General features: G+C 50.5%; 1 protein-coding gene across 2 annotated transcripts in view; it reads right to left on the bottom strand.

The window, feature by feature from the left end:
* Window positions 1–23,446, bottom strand: part of Cmip (c-Maf inducing protein) — a 207,965-nt gene that overhangs the window by 128,880 nt on the left and 55,639 nt on the right. The window contains exon 1 of one of the 2 annotated variants that reach the window (XM_021169932.2): window positions 19,457–19,639. The exons of the other annotated variant lie outside the window; for it this stretch is intronic. The gene's annotated coding sequence lies outside the window, so the exon portion shown is untranslated. Of the gene's footprint in view, window positions 1–19,456; window positions 19,640–23,446 lie in introns of those variants that run through there. 2 annotated transcript variants of the gene reach the window in all.

Genomic DNA, 23,446 nt, shown 5'->3' with positions numbered 1-23,446 from the left:
AAGAACTCACCAGCCTGCTTTTAGATCTCAGTATCACACTTGGGAGCCAAGTGGATTGCGGTAAAATAATTGTAAAAACCAAGTATCAATTACAATACTGACTGACTGACTGAAATAAAGACACAATTATTGAAAGTCAGCATTGAGGAATATAATATCAACTACATTAGCACAGGTGGGTTTTGAGTTTTAGGTTGCTAGCACGGTATACTGTGAGGTGCATGCCCAATCACTTCTTGCTGGTGGCTCTACCATGGGCCCTACCCATGTCTTTTAAGAGACAGACAGACTTATTGCAAGTATTTCTTTTTGTTTTTGTTTTGTTTTTTCAAAACAGGTTTTCTCTGTGCAGTCCTGGCTATCCTGGAACTCACTCTGTAGACCAGGCTGGCCTCAAAGTCAGAAATTCTCCTGCCTCTGCCTCCCAAGTGCTGGGATTACAGGCGTGCGCCACCACTGCCCAGCCAAGTATTTCTTTTTAAAATAGAAATAGCATTCCATAAGGAACAAGAAACACCAAGAAGTAACCCAGGGCCTCACTATGTTGGTCAGGACACACAGCCAACAGGGAGAGCCACAACAGCCAACAGGGAGAGCCACTACTCAGTGGTTCTCCATCTAGCTGTGTGACCTCAGGCAAGTGACTTGACCCCTCTATTCCTTCATGCTTCATATGAAAGAATTCAACTCAAAAATACTGTGAATGTGGAATAAGCAAAATAGCACAGTGTCAAAGCAAGGCCAGTGAGTCCTGGGCAATAACAGTCCCCAGGAGTCCTGGAAGAACCGTGGAGGACAGAGAGTAGCAATGGCCCAAAGCTGCAGAGAAACAGAAAATAGGAGTGACTACTCAAGTTAACTGGGGGGTGCCTCGCTCCTTACAGCAAAACAGCTCTAGATTAACAGCGGCCAAATCCCCCTTTTTAAGAACAAGTAATGCTTGCTTGACCTTAAAACTTAGAGGAGTTGGAGCTAGAGAGATTGGCTCTTGCAAAAGGATCTGGGTTAAGGACACAGCAGTTCACAACCATCTTCAATTCCAGTTCCCAGAAATCTGATGCCCTCTTCTGGTCTCTGCAAGCACCAAATGTACATGGTACGTGGATGTACACTCAGGAGGCACACATATATACTCAAGCCATTTCTAATTGGAACAACTTTCTAAGCCACTAATTAACTAATTAAGACACACAAGCCTCTGACAACTGGGAAAAAATGTAAAACTTCTCTACATATAAATATTTTTAAAGAAAAATCAAGAAGCTTAGAAAGAGAGAGACAGACAGACAGACAGACATTGCTTGATAGGAAGAAGAGCTGAAAGGGATCAGCAGGGCAGGTGGGGCTCAGTTAATAAAGTGTCTACCAACAAAGCATGAGGACACAGGTTCAAATCCCCAACAACCACATAAAAAGCTGGGCAGGGCGGTACATGACTGCATCCTGGTGACGGAAGTAGTAAATAAGAGTCTTGGGGCTTGCTGAGCAGCCAGCCAAACTGGTGAGCTCTAGGCTCAATGAGAGACCCTGTCTAAAAATGAAATAAAAGTAGAGATGTACGCACACACCAACGCACGCACCAACAGGTTCTCTACTTAAAAAGACAGCCTAACCAAGTGCTTTTCAACAAAGACACCCATACAATTCAAAAAACAGGCAAAAACAACAACAAAGAATTACAGAGATTCTGCACTTCTGGTGAGAACACCAAGGACAGTCCCACACTCGTCAGAATGACCAAGCAGGCACAGCCTTATTCTCACAGCCAGCCTGGCAAGGGTACATTCCTGAAAGGCCTGGCCAGGAGACACAGCCTGGCCACAGACTGCCTGGGACGTGCCCAGGTGCAGGAAGCCAGACTCAGACATGTGGCCGCAGACTAGAGGAACGCCCCTTCTTATCCACAAAGGGGACAGTGGAGGCTAGCAGCTACGGGGTACCTATCCTACTCTGTCAGGAGTTGGGGTGGGGGAGCAGGAGGCAAGACGAAAAGATGCCACCCCAGCCCACCCCGTGTCCCAGTCTCCCAGTGACAGACAAAGAAGAGGATGGGAAGACCTCTGCCCTCCGCCTCCTTCATGCTAGCGCCCTCCTCGCTGTCTTGCACAGACATGCCCCCCTCTGTGTGCTCTGGAGCCTCCACACAGAAACTGTAGGGTGACATCAGTAAGAATAGTCAGGCACTCAGTGGCCGCCTGTACTCAGCAGGCGGACTTCAACAAGCCCAGCCCGCAGAGCTCTGGGGATTCAGTTGTTCACAGCGCAGCTATTCAATGAGCACCTAACGTGTGTCATCTGGAGTGGGGGGTGGGGAGGAGACGGATGACAAGCAAAAAAAACCCAGCTTTCCTAGTGGGAGGAGACAGGGACAAAATAAAAACACCAGGCCTGTTCACTTCCGATAAGTGCTAAGGCAGGAAGCAAGAAATAAATGGAAGAGGCGGGGAGGGCCAACCTCTCAGATGGTTGGGACATAAAGGTCTAAGAAGAGAGCAAAGGAGGCTCAGAAGAGGCAGAGAGGCCTTACGGCCGGGGGGGGGGGGGGGGGGGGGGGGGGGGGGGGGGGGGGGGGGGGGGGGGGACGATGAGGGGAGGGCAGTGTGTTTGGAATCATTACTGCAAGCAAGAGAGCTGAGTTCTGCTTGTCACTGGGAGGCGACACACGGTGCCAAGGTCTCACAGTTAATCATTGAGAGACTGGCTAGGCAGGGTGAGAAAGGGTACGGGCAGACATACCCAAAGCTCATCCCCAGTGCCACTGTGGGATGCCTCCATCCTGCCTGGAGGATGGTTGCCAGCCCCTGTCCCCAAGACACCGGGCTGGAAGCCCCCCACTGGCACATGGCTCAGCAGTGGGCTTTCTCTGCTGGTTTCCCTCCCTAGCTCTACCATGCCTCTCTGTAGCTTGCGGGACAGAGTGGACAGAGTGGAGGACAGTCGGGCCCCAGTCCCTGGGGAGGCTCACAGCTACTAGCAGGACTTAAAGAGGGTTACAAACAAGCTAGCCATCTACTGGTTCAATTTATTGGCCTGGCAGGAGAGGTCATTCAGGAAATATTTTCAAGTCAGTGATGACCAGTATTCTAGGAGACAGCTGTGTGTGTGTGTGTGTGTGTGTGTGTGTGTGTGTGTGTGCATAAAAGCCTTATGTTGACACAAGCGCACACGTGAGCATGGCTTTCTACCCAAGTCCAAAGGTGAACTGTTTTACTGGCGTCTAATAATTAGGAAGTTTTTACAGTCAGCGTAAATGTAGATAAGCCAGTGAGTGCAGAACTCTGGGCCTCCACTTTGAAGCCCAGCTCAAACAGGTGTGAGCTGTGACCTTGGGCATATCTAAGCCTCCCCTGCCTCCATTTCCATGGTTTTGGATTACTATGAACACCCCAGAGAACAGACAGGAAGCAAAGGGCTTCAAGCACATAGAGCCACCTACCCCCCCTGCCCCCCCAGTGCTAAGGCTTCACTGGGGAGGGTGGGCCAGACCCATGTAAGCAAAATGCAGCACAGGTGAGCTCACCAACTGGCCCCCAAGTAGTAATTTGCAGCCGACAACGGCTTCCCTCAGCCAGGCAGCCCTTTTTTGCTTGCTTACCAAGGGCATGGTTGGAATCAGCCAGTCTGAGAGAAACCCTGGCACACTCAGACCTTGAGACCGGGGAGGGGGGTGGAGAGTCTCTGAACCCAGTGAACCAGGATCCCCAGGCAGAGGTCAGACAGCCTGGTGACTGAGCTCCAGCAAGGCCACCTCCTCCCAACCCGCTTTGAGCCATAACCAAGCAGGCAGACACAGCGCTACCCAGGGGGAAAAGACCACGCACAGGAGGCAACAGAACCAGGGCTAAGTGAACAGTCATGTCCCAGAGCTGTCCCAGAAAAACTCACGGGCCAGGTATCAGAAGTAGCTGGGCCTGGTGGTATAGGCCTGTCATTTGGGCTACTCCAAAGATGGAGGCAGGAGGATGCCAAGTTTAAGGCTGACCTACGAAACTTAGTAAGACCTCTATCCAAAATAAATAGTAAAGAGACATCTGGGGGTGGGGGGGTATAGCTCACTGGTATAGTTTAAGCCTCAATGCTGAAGGAAACAATACAACAACCTCTTCTCTCCGGAGGCCGTATGTGCCAGCAGGGCTGGCTTCTTCTAGGTATTCTCAGGACCAGGGTGTTGCTCTGTGCCTCTCCTGTCCTCACAGCTATACCCAGAGCACTTAGTCTCACAGGCTCTACCTCAGCTAGTGACACTGCCCAGACCCTAATCTCCAACAAGGTCATCTCCCAGACACACAAGGTCATACTCAATACATACATTTTAGGGGATACCATTCAGCTCCAATAGTGACACCACAGTTAAGATCACGACTGTCTCACAAAAGGTCCGTGTGCTTAAAAATGACTGGCCCCCTCTGTGGATGGTGGAGCCTTCCACTTAGTGGAAGGTCTTGGGTTAGTTAAGGGGACAATGGAACCCCCAATGTTTCCTCTTCCTCCTAATCCCCACTGGCTGTAACATGAGGTTGCCTCCTCCAGCCCTACCCCTGACATGAAGCACTGCATTGTTGGAGTCCCAAAGCCATAGGGTCAAAGGTCAGAGATTTAAAACCTCCAAACCGGTGAGCAGAGATCGTCTGTTCTCCTTTGCAGCTGCTTTGTCCCGGGTCGGTTATTACAGTAGCAGACAGCTAACTCACATTGCTCATGAACAAACAAGCTGATGCTGGTCAGTGCCCAGTGACCGATGCTAGGCAACAGTGAATAGGATGGGGACCTGGGACCCAGAAGGACCCAGATGCCCCAGAAGGACATGGTTGTAAAAGCTGGAGACATGTAGCTTGGCACGCACCAACATTTCAGTGGCTAGCATGTGGAGGAGGCTTCCAGTTGGGATGATCTGTGATATATCCCCTTCCCGGAGACACAGGGAGTCTTGGAGGCCCCGTGAGGAGAGGCGTGGGAGGGGGGCGGGAGGCTCCGGTAGAGGCTGAGTAAAAGGATGGAGCGGGAGGCGACAGGGAGGCAACAGATCGCAGGCGCTGTCAGAAGCGTCAGGGGAGGGTGTGGGTGAGTCACCCAGGCAGACAGGCCACGCGCCGATCCCACAAAAGACGGATCCTCCCACCCGAGAGATGTGTTTGACTTCTGCAAAGTACAGGTTGCATGATACTCCCGGCACACCCTACCTTCCTGCTCTGTACAGGAGGTGGGAGACGTGTCTCAAGGGACCCAAGCGCCATTTCTGGGACTTCCCCTAAAGCAGGCTCCCACACCTATCCCGCCCATATCAACAGAGAGAATCAGAAGCCTGGGGGAAAGGTCCCAACCTCACAGGACCCCCACCAAGGATCAACCTGTTAAACCCTGGCTCGTTTTGACAGCCATCTTCAAAGAACCCAGGCTGGTTGCAAGGTGAACCTTTTAGGGGGTTCTCAAGTCAAAGAGAGGGTCTTATAGCCTCTGCACAACCAGCTTGGTGTTCCTGTCCACTACCCAGTAGAAAGCCCCATACCTGCCCACCTAACAGGTTCCCAGAGCTGTGGAATAAGTTGCCACAGACCCAGTGGTTTGTCCTCTCAGAGGTCTAGAGTGGGCCCAGTGGGTTGTACAGAGGGCAGTGGACGGGGCAGAGCCAGCTCCTCCTGGGGGTCCAAGGGAGAATGTTGTCTTCCCAGAGATACCTGCATCCCTAGGTGTGTGGCCCCACCTCTCCTGCCACAACAGAAACTTCCTGACTCTGCTCTCTTGCTTAGACTCTCCTGCCTCCCTCCTGCCCTGCCTTCATACTGATTCTACCCATGAATACTGTGTGCTAAACTCCACATCTCAAGACTCTGGACACAAAACCCTTGTGGGACCTGGAGACTAGGTCGACAATATCTTCAGGGGACATCATCTCACCTACCACAGAGCATGGCTGTCCCCGACCACACTCCATGGAATGCCAACAGGCCTGGCTAAGAGGTTCTACTGAACCCCACAGATATATCATCTACCTGCCCCAGACACTCCTCTATCACACACGGTGGCCAAGGATCCCTGAGTGGCCTGGGCAATGATCACTTCACTGTGTCCCTCTCTTGAGACACCATATACCTACAATCCACTAAATTCCCATCTCAAGACAGTGTCAAGATGCAGTAGCTTGATAGGGTCTAGAATCATCAAGAAAGCAACCCTCTGGGCATGCTTTGAGAAAGCTTGTAGCTAGGGACTGCAGGGAGAAGACCCATCTTAACTAGACTGCATTATCCCATAGGCCAGGAGGCCAGGAGTAAAGCCTCCCGCTCTCTCTGCTTCTCAACTGCAGATGCAAACTGTCTCATGGCTACCCCGCTATGCTCCTACCTCAACCATGAACCGGCGGCATTCCTTCTTTAAACTGTTCTTGTCGGATACTTTGTCACATCAACCATCAACAGCAAAAGTGACTGGCACATCTACTCACTCATTTGTCTTCTCCAAAGGCGAACTGGGTAGAGGACCTCAAACGTGAGGAACACCCGCTCATCCATCTGCGTCTAATCCAAAGTTTGACTCACAATAAGTACACTAGGTGGGTAGGTGGGAGAATGAATTGAGAGATGGATGAATGGGAAGGTAAGTGAGTGGATGGATGGATGAGGGATGGATGGATGAGGGATGGATGGGCAGATGGATGGATAGATGGTCGGATGGGTGGATAGATGGACAGGTGGGGGGGCAGATGGATGGATGGGTGGGTGAGTGAGTGATGGATGGATGGATGGATAGATGGGCAGATGGATGGATGGGTGAGTAGATAGATGGGTGGGTGGATGGATGGGTGGATGAATGGATGGGTGGGTGAATGGATGGGTGGGTGAATGGGTGGGTGGGGGAGGTGAGTGGACAGATGATGGGAAAGTGCATGGGTAGATAGATGGAAGGATAAATTGGCAGTGGGTAGGGGTGAATGAATAGGTGATCAAATGGATAGATGAGTAGGTGAATAGATAAGTTTGTAAATGAATGGGGAATATAAACATTGATGGGTGGGAGGAGCAAATAGTCAGGCAGACAAGTGGAAGGAAGGAAGGAAGGAAGGAAGGAAGGAAGGAAGGAAGGGAGGGAGGGAGGGAGGGAGGGAGGGAGGGAGGAAGGAAGGAAGGAAGGAAGGAAGGAAGGGAGGGAGGGAGGGAGGGAGGGAGGGGAGGCCAAAACAGAAGAGACTAGGGAGGAAAAAAATGGCTAAGTGCCTGACAAAATTTTCAAGCTCCCTAAATATATGTTGAGTCTAAGAAAGAAGAGGAGGGGAGAGCACGTAGATTAAGCCCCACCATCTGTGTGGAGAGAACTCAGCTAAGCAGGGGTCAGCCGTGAGAAAGAAGCTTGAGGAATGTCCAGGGGGAAACCCCAGCAGTTAGGCAGCTGTGACCCCAGGCCAGGAACCAGGACGTTTCCAGGAATGGATCACAACCAACCAGAACTAGCAAGAAGTACAACTGTTCCAATTGGCCAGACTGCCTCAAAAACACATTTCTGTGTGTGCCACCACACCCATAACCCCAACAGCCTAGGAGAAGCAAGAGGACCAGAGTTCGAAACCAGCTTGGGCTACTAACAAGATATCATGTAATATTAATATATATATGTATGTATGTATGTATAGTATACACACACATATGTAATACATATTTATTTATATAGAAGCAGGAAATAAATGCCAACACTACTTTGGGCCAGACGCCAGCTGTGAGGACCACACTGTCTTTCTTATGTCTTGTTGACCTAAGCTAAGCATGGGCTAAGGAATTCCCAGCTTCACAAAGACCCAGTTTCTATATACAGCCAGCTTTATAAAGGCTCTCTGGGATTCCTTGCATCTGGTTAGTCCTAGGATCTGCAGTGGGCAGAGGCACTGCGCAGAGGGACGAGTCTGTCTCCCAGCATCAGAAAAGCATCCGTTTCAAGCCCCTCTGGTTCAACAATAACAGCACCATCACCCAAGGATGAATGACTGTTTCCCAGCATTCTGTAGGAAAGGATTCCAACCACCCAGGAACCTTGAACACTGTTATACAACCACCAAAATGGCTAAAGCAGAAGATAGACAATGACAAATGTTGGCACAGATGTGAAGCAGCCAGACATCGCACTTGTTTCTGGGGGAGGGGGTGTAAGCCAGTAAAAACAATGTGTCTAACTGCTGGCATTAGCAGACTGCACAAGCTGCATCTGTACCCAGCCAGAAGTCAGTGAGTGGGGTTCATTCCTAACCCCGAGTCAGTCACCACAACCTCACATGCGCTCCTTGAAGGTCTATGCAATTGGGGTCCCCCGCCCCCTGAGAAATATCACTCCCTAAAAGCCAAAGAAATTGACCGGCTTAGCACATGGTCTAAGTGTGCTAGACCTAAGACAGCTGTCTCTTTTCTTAAGACTTCTGAGACAGCTCAGATGCTGACGTGGGTAAACATGTGTGGTCAGTTCGCCCCGTCCACCACACAGATCGCAGGGATTGAACTCAGGCTACCAGGCTTGGCAGCTAGCACTATTATCTGCTGAGTCATCTCACTGATTGCCCAAATGGTAACTTAGGAGAGTTACATAGTAACAAAGGTTTTAAAAGAGGAAAAAAAAAAAAACTAGCTATGAGCAGAACACGGTGAATCTCACAAACATGGCGCTGAGCCACTAGGAAATAATGCAGTCGATTTCTCTGTGAAACAGAACCTGGAAGGGAACCAGGCTGTGGTCCCGAGAAATTAAGGGAGAAGAAGAAAGGTAGCAATTGTTAGGAGACCCCAGAGGGCTTCTGGGTTGTGGGCTGAGGTGGCAGACACAGGGAGTGTGCTCTAACGCTGGTCAATTTCAGTTGCGTCCCTTTTTTAAATAAATAAAAGTGTCTGATGGGATGGCTCAGTCAGCAAAGCTCTAGGTCTGGGAGCATTGGGGGCCCAAGTTCAATTTTCAGAATCTACAGGGGCAGTGGGGAAAAAAAGCCAAGTAAGTTGGTAGAGCTAATAACCCCAGGCTGGACAGAGAGGGACGAGAGGGTCCCTGGAGATCACTGGCCTGCCGATGTAAGGAGGTCTGGGTGAGTGAGAAAGTCTTTCAGATTTAAAATACTAATAATGATAACAATAATAATAGTAATAATAATAACAATATGGAAGGCACCCAAGGAATAATACCTGAGACTGACCTCTGGCCTCCACACACACCCACACAGAAATCACAAGATCGTGTACACACAGACACCAAAAAGTAAAATAGCTGGGGGGGGAACCGCTCACTGGTAGAACACTTCCTTAGCAGGAGTGAGGTTTTGACTTTGATCACAGCACCACCAAAAAAGATAATAACGCTACTGTTGTGAGACCAGGGGACAGATACATGTGCCCACCTCCTGGGTTCCACAATGAACACATAACAAGTCTCACCTTCTCTCTCTCTATTCCACTGGTTATCGTCCGTTCCTTTATGACTACTGATTCCTGACAGGAAGGCCACAGTACTAGAGATTCCCAGAGCTCAGCCTGCTCCACTCCCGGGGCTCTCTGCTAACACAGGGCAGGGCATAGTCCCCGATGACCCACTGACTCCTGTCCTCTCTTTCCTGGCACACTCAGAGCCAGCCAACTGGGGACAATGGTGCTCGGATGACAAGAGAAGCAAACACATTCCTCTTCAGGTTCAGGCCTGCCTGCGCATGCCGTCCGGGCTAAACCAGCAGTATACCTACACCTCACTCTTTCCCCCAGGAAGCCAAGTGCAGGGCTCACACCCTGCTTGCTCACTGTGGGTAGTCCCAACAGCTCCCGACAGGTCCAGAGCCATCCCAGTACTCAAGAGTCCAAGTGGTTATGAAAGAACAATGAAGCCGGGCAGAGACCAGCACAGAGGAAGCACTAAGTGGCCTCGCTGGCACTACCTACTCACGGCAGGACCAACCTCTCCCCGAGTGGACTTCGCTCAGAGGCCCTCTAGGCACCTGATGTGCTGGGCTCCCTGGCATCTTTCCTTACATCAAGCACTTTCTCTGAGGGAAGGAGTGTCTCATTTACCCTAGGCCAGCCTCCAACTCCCCAGGCCCTGGGATTACAGACATGCAGTATCATACCTAACTAGAACAATATTTTTTTTCTTTTTCTTTTTTTTTTTTTTTTAACACAGAAAACCCATTCAGAGGAAGTTACACAGAGGGTGAACCACATAGGAATATGCTTACCAGAATTTATCTTAAAGTCTGTCCTGAGTAGCAGATGTCCTTTCTACTAACCCACCAAATGACACGATCCAGCATGGGCCAGAAGACTATAACTTCGGGGCAGCGGTGAGGGTAATGGTGTCCCCAGCGCTCCATGATATCGATCATAAGGAAGTCACACCACCTACAACAGTCCTCCAAAGGAAATTTCTCTTATAGCTGAGTGGCTGCCAGGCCCCTGTATCCTAGACAAGGACCCGAGACTGCCAGTCTCAGAAGTTGGAGTCTTCTTTCTGTTCTCATTATATATTCCTGATAAGGAAATTCTCTTGTATCTAAGCATAGGGAGTTTAAGGGGCAGGTTTACATGAGAGCCCTTGTCAGTACTGTTCCTACATCCAGAAGGTAGAGACAACCCAAATGCTAACAGACAGATGGATGGATAAAGACAGACAGACAGACAGACACACACACACACACACACACACACACACACATTCATTCACAATGGAGTATTACTCAGCCTTTAAAAGGAAGGAAAACGCAATCAGGTATGGTGGCTGTAATGACTTGTATACACTTGGCCCAGAGGATGCCACTATTAGAAGATATATGGCCCTGTTGGAGTAGGTGTGTCACTGTGGGTATGGGTTTTAAGACCCTCATCCTAGCTGCCTGGAGGTCAATATTCTGCTAGCAGCCTTCAGATGAAGATGTAGAACTCTCACCTCCTCCTGCACCATGCCTGCCTGGATGCTGCCATGTTCCCACCTTGATGACAATGGACTGAACCACTGAACCTGTAAGCCAATTAAATGTTGTCCTTGAACATTTAACATGACCAAGAGTTGCGATGGTCATGGTGTCTGTTCACAGCAGTAAAACCCTAACTAAGACAGTGGCACTTGAAGCAAGAATAGCAAGAGTTCAAGACCAAGCTTCAGGATTCTGTGAGACCCTGTTTCCAAACATAAACAAAAGGAAGAAAACCAGCATACATGGTACAACACAGACGAACCTTGAGGCCATTTTGTTGACAGAAACAAGCTCCTTACAAGAGGCCAAATCTTGCTTTAAGGGACTCACATTCAAAAGCCAAAAGTAGAGGCATGGAGGGCCTTGGCTGGGAATGGCAGACGGGGAGCTGGCGTTTAGTGGAACAAAGACCTGACTGGGGGTGAGGTGGGGTAGAAGTGCTTGCTGCCGTCCAGGTGGGCAGTGTTGGCGTAAGACTTCAGCCTCTGCACTCAGGAGGAAGAGGCAAGCAGATCTCTGAATTTGGGCAGAAATCCTGTCATGAACAACTGAAACCAAAGCCAAACCAAAAGCAAAAAATGGAAGGATGAGGAAGAAGAGGAGGAGAAAACAGAAAAGAGGAGAAGGAGAAGAAGGGGAAGGGGAAGAGGAGGAGGAAGAGGAAGAGGAAAAGGAGAGGAGGAAGAAGGAGGAGGAGGAAGAGGAAGAAGATGAGGGAGAAGAGGAGGAGGAGAAGGGAGAGGAGGAGGAGGAGGAGGAAGAGGAGGAGGAGTGCTGCTGCCAAGCCTAACAAACTGAATTCATCTCCAGGACCCACATGGTGGAAGAATATGGACACCTAGAAGCTGTCCTCCAACCTTAGTTCTGAGTGAAACTCAGGCCACCCCTAAAATTAAGTAGTTTTAATTTCAAACACACTGTCTTGGTGGAGCAGTTTCAGATGGAAGCTGCCGGGCCCTGTGGATGAATACGAATAACGCCCAACAAGGATAAGACGTCCAAGGGGCTGTGCACGATAACAACAGTTCAAACAGCCGTTTCCGGGCTGTGGACATCTGACCATCTGAGAACCTCTGGCCAGATGAGGCCACCTGAGGGTGGAGTTCGAGGACAGGGCTCCTCAGAGCAGCCGCGCCATTTTCAGGCTGGGCTACCTTGAGCAAGTAGTCACTTCTCTCTGACCTCAATTTCCACATCTGTGAAATGAGGGCAGCAGTCATGGCCGTGGCTGACGTGTGCTGGCGCACTGACCCCAAGCCGTCCTGGCAACCCCGAGATGTTGGTTGAATCACAGTTAGGATGACAGATGATACAGCTTGGTTAACTATCCAAGACCCCTGGCTGGGATGTGGGCAGAGTCCAGCTGGCCAAGGAACTCAGACTTGTAAATCTCTCAGCGTCTGCCTGTCCCAAGGTATGTCAAGCTAACCACAACCCGGGTTTCTAGCCTCTTGGCTTCTCCCAGAGCCACCAGTTGGGTAGGTCCACCATACATATCTGCCAGGCAACTAACTCAAGTGTTACAGGGCTGATACTAACATCTATGGAGGCGAGAAGCATTGCAGCTTCTCCAGGGGGCAACCACAGGTCCTCAGGCCTGGCCTGTGGCAGACGATGGCTCATTCTTGTATCCTAACAGCTGTGGGGACAAAGGAAGCCACAGCTAAAAGAGCAGACAGACAAACTCACTAGGATATTTGTGCATGCATACACACTCGGGACACACCTATGATTCAAGGACAGCAGGTATGAGAGTCTCACCAAAGCACAGGAACACATGTTCTCACTATGGGCAAAGAGGGAGGCAAGAGTCTGTAGTCTGGGTTCCGGCCACACTCAGCCTCCCTTTGGGGACTCCCCCATAGAAGCCAAGGGTCACCCAGGACAATAGGCACAGCAGCCCCCAAACCAGAAGCACACCCTCACAATTCTTTGCCAGGTAGCTCAGCCTCGAGGCCACTGTGCCCTCTGAGGGAGAGGGGCGTGGTGGTAGCCTACGTGAGGCAAACATAGGTGGGCCAGCAGCTGTAGGAACTTAAATTTGTCAGGTTAGCTTCAGGAACCTCCTGGCCAGAGCCCAGAGAAGCTGGAGACGCCGGAGGGAAGCCTTAGATTTAAAGTCAACTGAAGTGGAGACAGGAAGGCTGCCAGGCCCACCCAGGTGGGTCCATAGAGGGCTGTCCCTGCAATGGATGGAGATGGCAAAGATCTAGTGGCTGAGGGTACAGCTCTGTGGTAGAGTCCCTGACTGGCACGCACGAGGCCTTGGGTTAGATCCTGAAAAGAGCTAGATCCCTAGGAACTAACAATCTTCAACATTCGCACAGAGGCAAGCTGGGCGTGCACCTGCAAAACAGAGCTCAGGTCTTTTCTAGATAAAACAATACTCAGGAGGCAGATGGTGAGAGTAAGACTATACAGTGAGCTCGGGGCCAACCTGGGCTACATGAGGAACCTGTCTCAAAAACTTTCATACATAGAAAATCAAAGTTATAGCCCGCCCGCCCCTCCCTCCCTCCCTTCCTCCCTCCCTTCCTCCCTCCCTTCCTCCCTCCCTTCCTCCCTCCCTTCCTCCCTCCCTTCCTCCCTCCCTCCATGTGTGTGTGTGTGTGTGTGTGTGTGNGAGAGAGAGAGAGAGAGAGAGAGAGAGAGANAGAGAGAGGGAGAGAGAGAGAGCTGAAAATGTACATTTTCAAGGGACCCTGTAGAGGCAGTGAACCAGAGGCGTACATTGAACTAACCCTACTTTTTCCTGGATACTTTATTTATTTTTAAAGAAATCGGAGACAGCAGGATATTACCAGTACTCAGGTTCAGAGGTGAAACTGGAGCCGGTTCTTTAGTAAACACAGAAACACCACAACTGTGACTGAACAGCACAAACAATGGGTGCCGCTGTGTTCTGTGTATTTTTAACTTCCAGACTTCATGAAGGTGAGGAAGTCTAAGTCTGCCCCTCCTGCTGAGAACCAGGGTACCCTGGGGCCTGCTGGAACAGAATCTGTAGCTTCTGCTTCCCCTGGACCAAGGAAAAACCTCACAGGACAGAGCAACTTCTACATGCCCTACCCAGACCTGCCCCATCCACGATGGGCACTTGAGGTCCAATCCCCTTCAAGGGAGGGACAAGCTCACAGCATCCAGATTCAGAGTTATCTAGATGAGGTGCTGAGGACAGGGCCCAACCCACCAACCACACTCCAGGAGCCCAGTGACATCACCAATCACCAATCAGAGCTGCTGATGAGCCCGGCAGAAGTCCTGTTGCCACACAGGACTGATAAGATTCCAGCTGGAGGCTGAGACTCAAGGCACATCAGACCAGCTGGTACTAAATCCACCCCACTCCAGTACAAATTAACCTTGGAACCCACTGAACCCCACAACTTGCAGTGTCCCCTCCTCCCTCGTAGATAAAAGGCAGCTTTATCTCCCTGGTCCTTGCCCTGCTCTGTGCCAGACCCCCCACCCTTCCACAGAGAGGCCCATCTGTCTATTGATTAAGCCATTAAGGAACAAGTAAATTGGCTACACTGCTGTTTGTCTTGATCTCAGGAAGTTCCTGAGGAAGAAAACCCGATCCCGGGAAGACCCACCCACCCCTAACTACAGCCATTTTGAAATCACAGAGCAACCGTGAAGGGCTTAGAAGCCATTTACTTCTGCTAAGTTACCTCATGCCCACTTGCAAGTTAACAATATAGAAGTCAGGAAAGCCCTCCCTTCAGAAAGGGACATTTGGAGCGGGTTCCCACAGACTCAGCCTGCTAGGCTACAACATGAGGGACCTGTCCTCATCCAGGTGGAATTGTTCGTGTAGACAGTCCCCCTTCACTATGGAAGCAGAAACCATCCCGTGGGGCCTGTCCTTCCAAGAACAGGCAGTAAAATTCCTGGCTTCTGCGCTCACCCCCTGTACACAGCAACAGTGGAGACAGCTCCAGTGTGTTGCTGGGAGGTGGTTAGAGGGATGGGGTTGGGGGTGGGGGGAGATGAGAAGCCACCAGATAACTGAAACCTCTGCTGTCTTCCTGCCACTGCGGACCATCACCATAGAAACCACATCCTGCTGCTACCATGGCAACCATGCAGTACCAGTCGCTTCGAGAGCAATGATGCAGAGGCCATTCAGGAAGGCTGCTGCAAGGCCTTAATGCTGAGTGTCCTGCGGTCCCGTTCCCCCCCCCCCCCCCCCCCCCCCCCCCCGTCACGGGGCCAGGAAGTGACAGTAAAGAGCCTTCCAAGTGATGCAGTTTAGAGTTTAAAAGCTTACTTCCTGCTTGTTAAGGACTTAGCCCCTGAATCAAATAGTTCCCTGTTCCCAAGCAAAAGCACTGTGCTTCTTCTGACCATGGGTGTGATACCAGCAGGAGATGGTGGGAGGGGCTCATCTCAGTAAAGGTGCACATCTAAAAGACCAGACACTGGTGAGTTAGGCCCTTCCAGAAGGAGCGCATGACTTCATCCTCCTGGCCTGCCTCAGGTAACTGATTTCCCACTCTCTTAACATTTCAAAGGTAGCTTTCAAAGAGCCTAAATGGTTTGACCGAGGTCACAAAGCATCAAAGAAAGGCTGGGATGCTTTTCTCTCCAGGCAGGCCCTGAAAAATTCTAGTTAGCTTAGTTACGCTCCATACAAAGTCTACAGAGGAGCCAGGCTTACTTAACACAGCCAGTGCCAATTTCTTAATACATCTGATTTCAATTAAACATACACAGCCGCTCCACCGAGATGACTGCTGTGTCAGGCTTCGCGTCCGTCTCTCCTGCAGTGAAAACCACTACAGGTGCGAACGTGGAGACTCGGGAGACATGAATCTGTCAGAGGGCGCACGGCAGACAGGAAGCGACTGTGGTGTACACACTTGGCAGAAAAGCTCCAGGCACTCGGCAGGTAACAGAGTCCAGTCTGGATGAGGCCATTTGGCCAACAGGATTCCTAAAAAACTGGCAACTGCAACAAGCAATGGTGAGCGTGCATGTGCGCGCGCGCGCACACACACACACACACACACACACACACACGTTCTTTCTCTCTCTCTCTCTCTCTCTCTCTCTCTCTCTCTCTCTCTCTCNTCTCTCTCTCTCTCTCTCTCTCTCTCTCTCTCTCTCTCTCTCACACACACACACACACACACACATTCTCCCTCACACACACTCTCACACACATACACGCTCAGACATATATGAGCTTACACACACACATACTCTCTCACACAATCTTTTTCTCACATTTTCACACACTCACACTCACACATATAAACACACTCTCTCTTACATGCTCTCTATCATACACTCACATACACACACTCACCCACTCTCTCACACACATACAGACTCTCTCTCTCTCTCTCTCTCTCTCTCTCTCTCTCACACACACACACACACACACAGCACCTGAGAACAGCTCTACAAAACTGCAGCTGTATCACCCCACTGCTGCAGTCCAAGACACAAGGCCAGCTTAATGGCAGCTTCAGTCACATCCATTCTAGAAACAGCCCCTTCGATGTGGATATGGGCAGACCATCCTGTCCTTACCTCACCGCTCTTAGGCATGAACATCTCCCCACACTTCACGGAGACATGCCCGTGGTACGTGTGCTGTGTTGAGCCATGGGAAGCTCTTCTTTTTTTACACTGTTGCATGTGTATGTGTGTGTGCGTGTGCCCATGCATGAGTCATACTCATGTCACATCATGTGTGTGGAGGTCAAAGGACAACTTGCAGGGGTTGGTGCCCCTCTTCCACCACATGAGTGACAGGGATTTAACTTGGGCCACTATGCCTAGCAACAGAGGCCCTGACCCACTAAGCCACCTTGCTAGCCACACAGAGCTGTTGTTGCTGTTGTTGCTGCTGGTGGTGGTGGTGGTGGCCGTGGCAGTGGCAGTGGCCCCATTATAGAGAGTGAGATGCTGGCAGTTTCTGGTTTATCCTGATGTCTACACTTCCTAACCACCTCCAGTATACAGATAATAAGTGAGACTCGGGGAAGTTCAAAAATCCCCAAGCGAAGACTGAGATTCAACCTCATCCCTGCCTGGCTTCAGGGCCCCCAGGCCCTCTCCTTCCCCTCGCCCATGCAGATTGTCACCTCTGCAGGGCTCTGGAGGCCAGGGTTGGTGCAAATGGCTGGGCATACAAACCCGAGAACCCTGCTTCGGTTCCTCTGCTACCTGAGATGTGAGTGTAAGAGGTCAGAGCTGTGTGGGAGCTAGCTGCCCAACTCCAACCCCCTCCCCAAACTGAAGGGTGGAGAGAAGGAAATATGGGGGTGTTAAGGTTTCAATCAATAGCTACAGATGTGCACACAAGTGGAGCATCATCGAATCTGCCTTAGCCTTGCTGGTCAACGTTCCCTGGGGAGAGGGTACAGGATGCTCACAAAACTGTGCAGGTGGGGTTATTAGCAAGCACACCTATATCGCTGAGCACCCAGTGACCTAGGTGGTTTTCCATTGCCATTTCTTTCCTTGTCTACACAGTTCCTTCACCAAGATATAGTCTGGCCTGGGCCCCGGAAGAACATTAGAAGCCAGCTCCTTCCAAGCCTACAGTCTGTTCCCAAGAAGGTCAGAGTGCAGGTCAGGACATCCAATAATTCCCCCACTGCCGGAAGGCCTTGGTCATTAGCCACCATACTGCCACTTCCTAGTTCCCAGTTCTGCACATTAGCAAGCCCCCTGGGACAGGTAAGCTGACCCTTAGCCAATGGTGGGTCACAATTTCACAATGATGACAGGCAGACCTGCTGTTGCTCGGCTGTCTTCAGATCTGAGAGAGCTGAAGAGGAAATGGTAGCATGAGGTAATCCATGGGCTTTGCTCGGTAGACAGTTCAAAGCAGACTCAAGAAATAGCACCCATCTGACTCCGGCCTTCCAAAGAGCGGGGCACCTTCCAACAGTCACCCGCCCTACCCCCTCTACTTCCAACACATGCATGTGTGCACGCAGTCAACCACACTGGCACATGGGGACCCCTGGCATTCACTCCACCTTACGAAGAAATTCCACACCTCCTCCCTGTGTTCATTTTCCTAGAAAATCCTCCACCAATAAAAGGTTCCCGTGGCCGGGGCGGGAGGTCAGCCCTGAAATAGACGTCTCGTATCACTGCCAACTTTGTGCCATGGCTACATCTTTCTTCCAAGCCTCTGGAGAAACTTGGAGCTCCAAAGCTGCCATTCCCGAGGGATGGGATCACTTCCGACCAAGTCCCCAGAGAGTCACACTGCCCTGGAGTTCCGGGGAAAATATTCTCTGTCTCCCAAAGGCGGCAGCCAAGGGAGATTCCAAGGTCTTTTGCTTGCTCCGAGCAGCTTATAATTTATTTGCCAATTACAGCAAACATGGGGGCTGTCGGTAAAATTCAAAGTGGTACAGAAAACAGGAAGAGGTGAGAAGCCCAAAGTGCCCGGTTCTCTCCCCAACTCCTCTCTCAGCCCCATTTCCACCCCCAGAGACCATCCTTCTTGACAGCACAAGGTGTTCTCACTGGTGATTTTTTTTTTAAGGCACTGATACACCTGTTCGATACCTTTGTTCAACACTTTTGTGTAATGATGAGTCGTGAAGAATGGCAGGTTTTGGAACCTAGCCACAGAGGGGCATGTTAGTGTGTGGCAACGTTTGACATGGCTACATCCTATCCTACTGGGTGTCCATGCTCTAATGTACCTACCTACCTGTGCTTTCATTAATAAGAACCTTAACTGCTTTTTTCTTTCCCATTATGTTTCAAATGTGTGTATATATATATATATATATATATATATATAATATTATTATATTATATATTTTATATATAATTTACATATGTGTGTATGTATGTTTGTATGTTTGTTGGTTTTAGCTGTGCGCATGACTGCATGAGTGTATGTATGTATGTGCGCCTGTGGGAACTCACAGAGGTCAGAAGGAGCATAGCATCCCCTGGTACTGGAGTTGCAGAGGGATGTGAGCCACCATGTGGGTGCTGGGAACTAAACCTAGGCTTTTGTAAAAGCAGCAAATGCTCTCATCCGCTCCATCACTGTAAGGATGTCTGAGCATCCTTGGGCGCGCCTCTCTGGCCACACAGAGGGATTCTTTTAGGAAGACACTCAGAAGCGCAAATACCTAAAGCCAGGCACTCAGTCACGGCTGCGACATCAGTGAACAAGCCTGTCCTGCCTCTGCCCCCATGGAGCCTATAGCTTACTTGAAGACAACTCAAGAAGCCATCAAGCCAGAAAGAGACAAATCATAGCTGGGACCCAAGAGGAACCAGGACACAAATGAAAGGCCCTAGCCAAGAAAGGACAGAGCGCTAGCAAGTTGGGAGAACGGCAGCGTATATATTCCAGGCCTGTGATACAACATGCCCTCCAGAGAACAACAGGTGAAGAGAGTGGCTCTTCTGGGCACAGAAAGTTCCAGCACACTGGAGAGGACACGGCACAACCACGGCACCATGCAGGAAGGTGAGGGGACACGAGCTTGATTTTTTCTCTCTGAGGGAGTCTGAGAGAGTCAAGAATGAGCCACCCACCTGAGATGCAAACCCAGGCTGCAAGGGAAGGTCACATCAGCAGGTTGGCAAGAACGTTCGGGAGCCTCCATGCGTTGCAAACGGGAAAGGTTAAAAGAACAGCTGGCCAAGCTAGAGTCAGGTGACAATGCTGAACCTCAGAAAAGCCAGCTATGGCTTCTTCACTGGCTAGGTCAGCCAGGGTCTAACCTGCCACGTAGGTATCCAAACTGTTGAACATTAACTTCTGAGAAGTGGTTACATGGGTGACAGAAGCAACTAGATGCAAAAAAAAAAAAAAAAAAGGAGGGGAGAGAGACATTGAGAAATCCAGAAATGGAGGGCAAGTGGAGGAAGCTGCCCACACTTCTGTATTGGAAGGACTGAGGTGTGTGTGTGTTGGGAGCAGTGGGGCAGGAGGTGGAAGATACTGGGGCTAGGGCCTGGGAAACCAGTGGAGGCTGAACTATTGCTGGGTCTGACTGGGACTCTTCAAGCTTCCTCCTGGCTTAGGCCTCGATGTGCATAGACCCACACTTCACTGGCCAGCCTGGGCTACAAGCGGTAATCAGAAGACCATGAAACAGACCCAGAGGTAGCTTCCTACTGATCTCCAGGACTCCCGTAGTGCCTGATAGAACACACACCATGGAGAATAGGATAAACAACAGAGGTGGGCTTTATTTCACACACACACACACACACACACACACACACACACACACACACACACACATCTGAGACTAGCTTTCAAACTAATAAGCCACTCCTCAACTTATGCTCACACATACACAGCTAGACCCTACAGCCACAGCATTCAACAGCACACAATGGCTCTTTTCTGAAACAGCTGCCCACTGGAGCCAATGCAACCTCTGTGCTGACACCAAACAGGACCTCTTAATGAAGAGATTTAGGGTATCCTGAGGTCTCCCAGCTCAGAGGAAGACTATGGGTTCCCTTTATCCAGCCAGCTTTACCCCTCACGCAGCCCGTGGCTGGGTTCAAGGGAGACACTGGTTGCTCCATGTTTCCTTTGTTTCTGGCCTCGATGGCAGGAGGCACAAGGGCCCAAAGGAAAAGGCATTCCGGGATGGATGTCAAGGCCCTGCCAAGGAATCAGCCAAGAGACCCTGGGGAACTCCTCTATCTCAGGCCACCGCCGGAAAGCAGAAGGCTGTGATCTGCTCATGGCTGTTGGGACACACAGCAGATCCTCAGTCAAGAACACCCCAGGGTGCTGTTCTCTGAAGCTTTTCTCTGGAAAAGGGGCCTGTGGTACCTAATCTGACAGGTGTGAGCATCAGTGACACAGAGACCATAGGCAGGCACCCTCCTTGGAACTTTGTTACATTGATCCTTGATCTCCACAAGAGCCCTTTTAGGCAGGAAAGTTACATGTAATAGTGCCATAGCTCATCCCTAGAAACTCACACCGTGGAGCCTGCCAGGCTGACTACAATCCTCTAGCCACTTCTCGCACAGGCAGGCTGTGTGTGCAGGCTGTGGATGGAGCCAGGCCAGCGCTCCCATGTCGTCCTTGACAACAGCCCTACTTGGTGGTTCAAGAAATGAGCCTTCATCCATGCCCAGTCAACTGTCCAAGGTAGCAGGCCGATGAGTAGCACCTGCAATGAACAACCTGCTTCCAGAGCTCCATGCCTTCCCCAAGTCAGCCTGCTTGCCCACTTGCAACTACGGCTGAGTGGACCCTTATGGTCCAGAAGCTCAATGCCCCCTGATCCCCTGGAAGTGGACATGTGCACTCCTTTGTGCCAGCCTCAGCCTCAAACGCACAGCACTGAACACCTGTTGGCCTACCACAGCATCAAGCACAAATCCGTTCCTCAAATAGAGCGGAAGTGTCGCCACGTCCTAACCTCGTCTCTAGCAAGCGAGGGAAGTCGGTCTCCATAAACACAGTTATTTTGGAGATGGACATTCTGAAAACACTGAGAGGGCTGGCTGCGGGGACGCTGGTGTTTGTTTGTTTCTTTCTGTGTTTAAACTAGCAGTGGTAGCTACAACAGAAACGTCTCTGCCGTTTGGGGACCAGAAGACAGGGACTTTCCTCCAGCCCCCATGATGGTGCTGGCCAGTGACGCTAGTCAGTTCGAGAGATTGCAAAGTAAATGCTGTAGCCAAATACAAGAGGGAAAAGTGATGTGTTTATAAAGAGATAAAGAGATATTAGATATGTTCTATGGGGGGAGGGGAAGAGATGGGGGAAGGGATGTACAGCGGGCCCATGCCAAGGCATTCCTTCCCCTGAGGGACCAGCCACAGGATGGTATAATATAAAGCAGAGTTTATTCAGGGCATGGGGAGGGGAGCTAAGAGGGTAGTAGAGGCAGAGAAAGGCAGAGGGCGAGAGAGAAGTAGGTGCCGGCCATGACCATGAGAACGTGAAGAAGGGGAAAAGGAAAGGGAATGGGGAAGGGGAGAGCAAGAGAGAAGCAAGACAGCAAGCAAGAGAACAAGAGAGAGGAGGGGGCAAACAGCCCCTTTTATAGTGGGTCAGGCCTACCTGGCTGTTGCTAGGTAACTATGGGTTGAGCTTAGACAGAATGCTAACAAAAAGGCTTCCCGGTGTTACAGGGCAGTCCCCAGAGGATTAGGATGCTTGGATCACATCACGAAGTCGGAGTCGGAGTAGTCCGAAGATGACTATAGCCCTGCATAACACCTCAGCCTGGAAATGGGATTCAGCTCCTCTCTGGGGAACAGCCCATAGGACCCCTCTACTAAGCAGCAATCAGGTGGGGAAGCTCTATTCCCTAGTCAGTATGCTGTGTGTGACCCCAGGGAGGTGTCCCAGTTGCTGCTACAGAGGATCAAAGGCCAGCCCTGTGAGGAGCCAGCCTCCTGGAGAGTCTCAGGGTGAGCAGAGAGGCATCCAATCTGGCCAGGTGGTGGGACAGATCATCTTTCAGGCGACAGCTGTTTCCGGAACACCTACTAGTGGTAGGGCTTGAGCCAGCTGATCTGGCCTGCCTCCTCTACAGGGGCCTCTCCCTGGGAACTGGCCATGAGGCTAAAGGGAGGAGTCGCCTACAATTATCCTGCTGGAAAGAAGCCCCTACATCCTGGGTCCCACTGACCATGATGAATGCAGATAGCCACACACACACAAAGGACTTTGCTTACGCCCTAAGAAGCTGTAAATGGTTAACGGAATGGGTGTGCCAATCACCCTGGCTAGATCATTACACTTATATTTGCATGAATGAGAGCTTCACAGTGTACCCCATAAGTATGCAGCCATCCATCATGTGTGCACCAACGGAAAACAAAGCAGACAGAACTCCAAAAAATCTCAACCAGCTAGCTAAGCTGAGAAAAAGAGCTGGAAACAGAAAGGCTCAGTCTATCTAATCCTAAAGCGGGCTCCCAGTATCTAGCATGTTCTGCAATTGCTAAGGAGGAGGCACACCAACATGTTGGTAATGAGCAATAAAACACTAGCAGAAGCCCTGATGGGAAGGCTGGCAACAGATGGGTCACCTGTCACACCAACAGGACTGCTAGACACAAGGGTCCGTGGTGGAGTGGGGGCACAGGAAGGACTCCCACAAAGATTCAAGCCTAGCCTTTCAAGGCAAATTGACCATTGCTCTGGATGAGCAATCTCCGATGGAGATGCAATCTGAGCTGTAAATGGTAAGTTTGAAATTCTGTGTGTCTGTCTGTGTGTGTGTGAGAGAGAGAGAGATGTGTGTGAATGTTCACGTATTAACACATGTGCACACGTGTAGAGGCCAGAGGTAATTAACCCGTGTCTACCTCTATCGACATCAAACTTTTTGAGACAAGATCTCTCATTGAACCAATACATTCATTTAACACAAGTAAATTGCCAGGAAGCTCAGAATGTCGTTCCTGTATCCCCATGCCTCGATTTTATATGGGTGCTGAGGATTAAAATTCAGGTCCTCATGCTAACACAGCACACACTTAACTCCCCAGACTCTCCCGTCTCCTCAGCCCCTAGTAGCTACATCTTTAACAAAG

The sequence above is a fragment of the Mus caroli genome, chromosome 8 (genome assembly GCF_900094665.2).
Source record: "Mus caroli chromosome 8, CAROLI_EIJ_v1.1, whole genome shotgun sequence".
Lineage (NCBI taxonomy): Eukaryota > Metazoa > Chordata > Mammalia > Rodentia > Muridae > Mus > Mus caroli.
The sequence above is the reverse complement of the archived record's forward strand: the minus strand, read 5'-3'. Positions and strand labels throughout refer to the sequence as shown.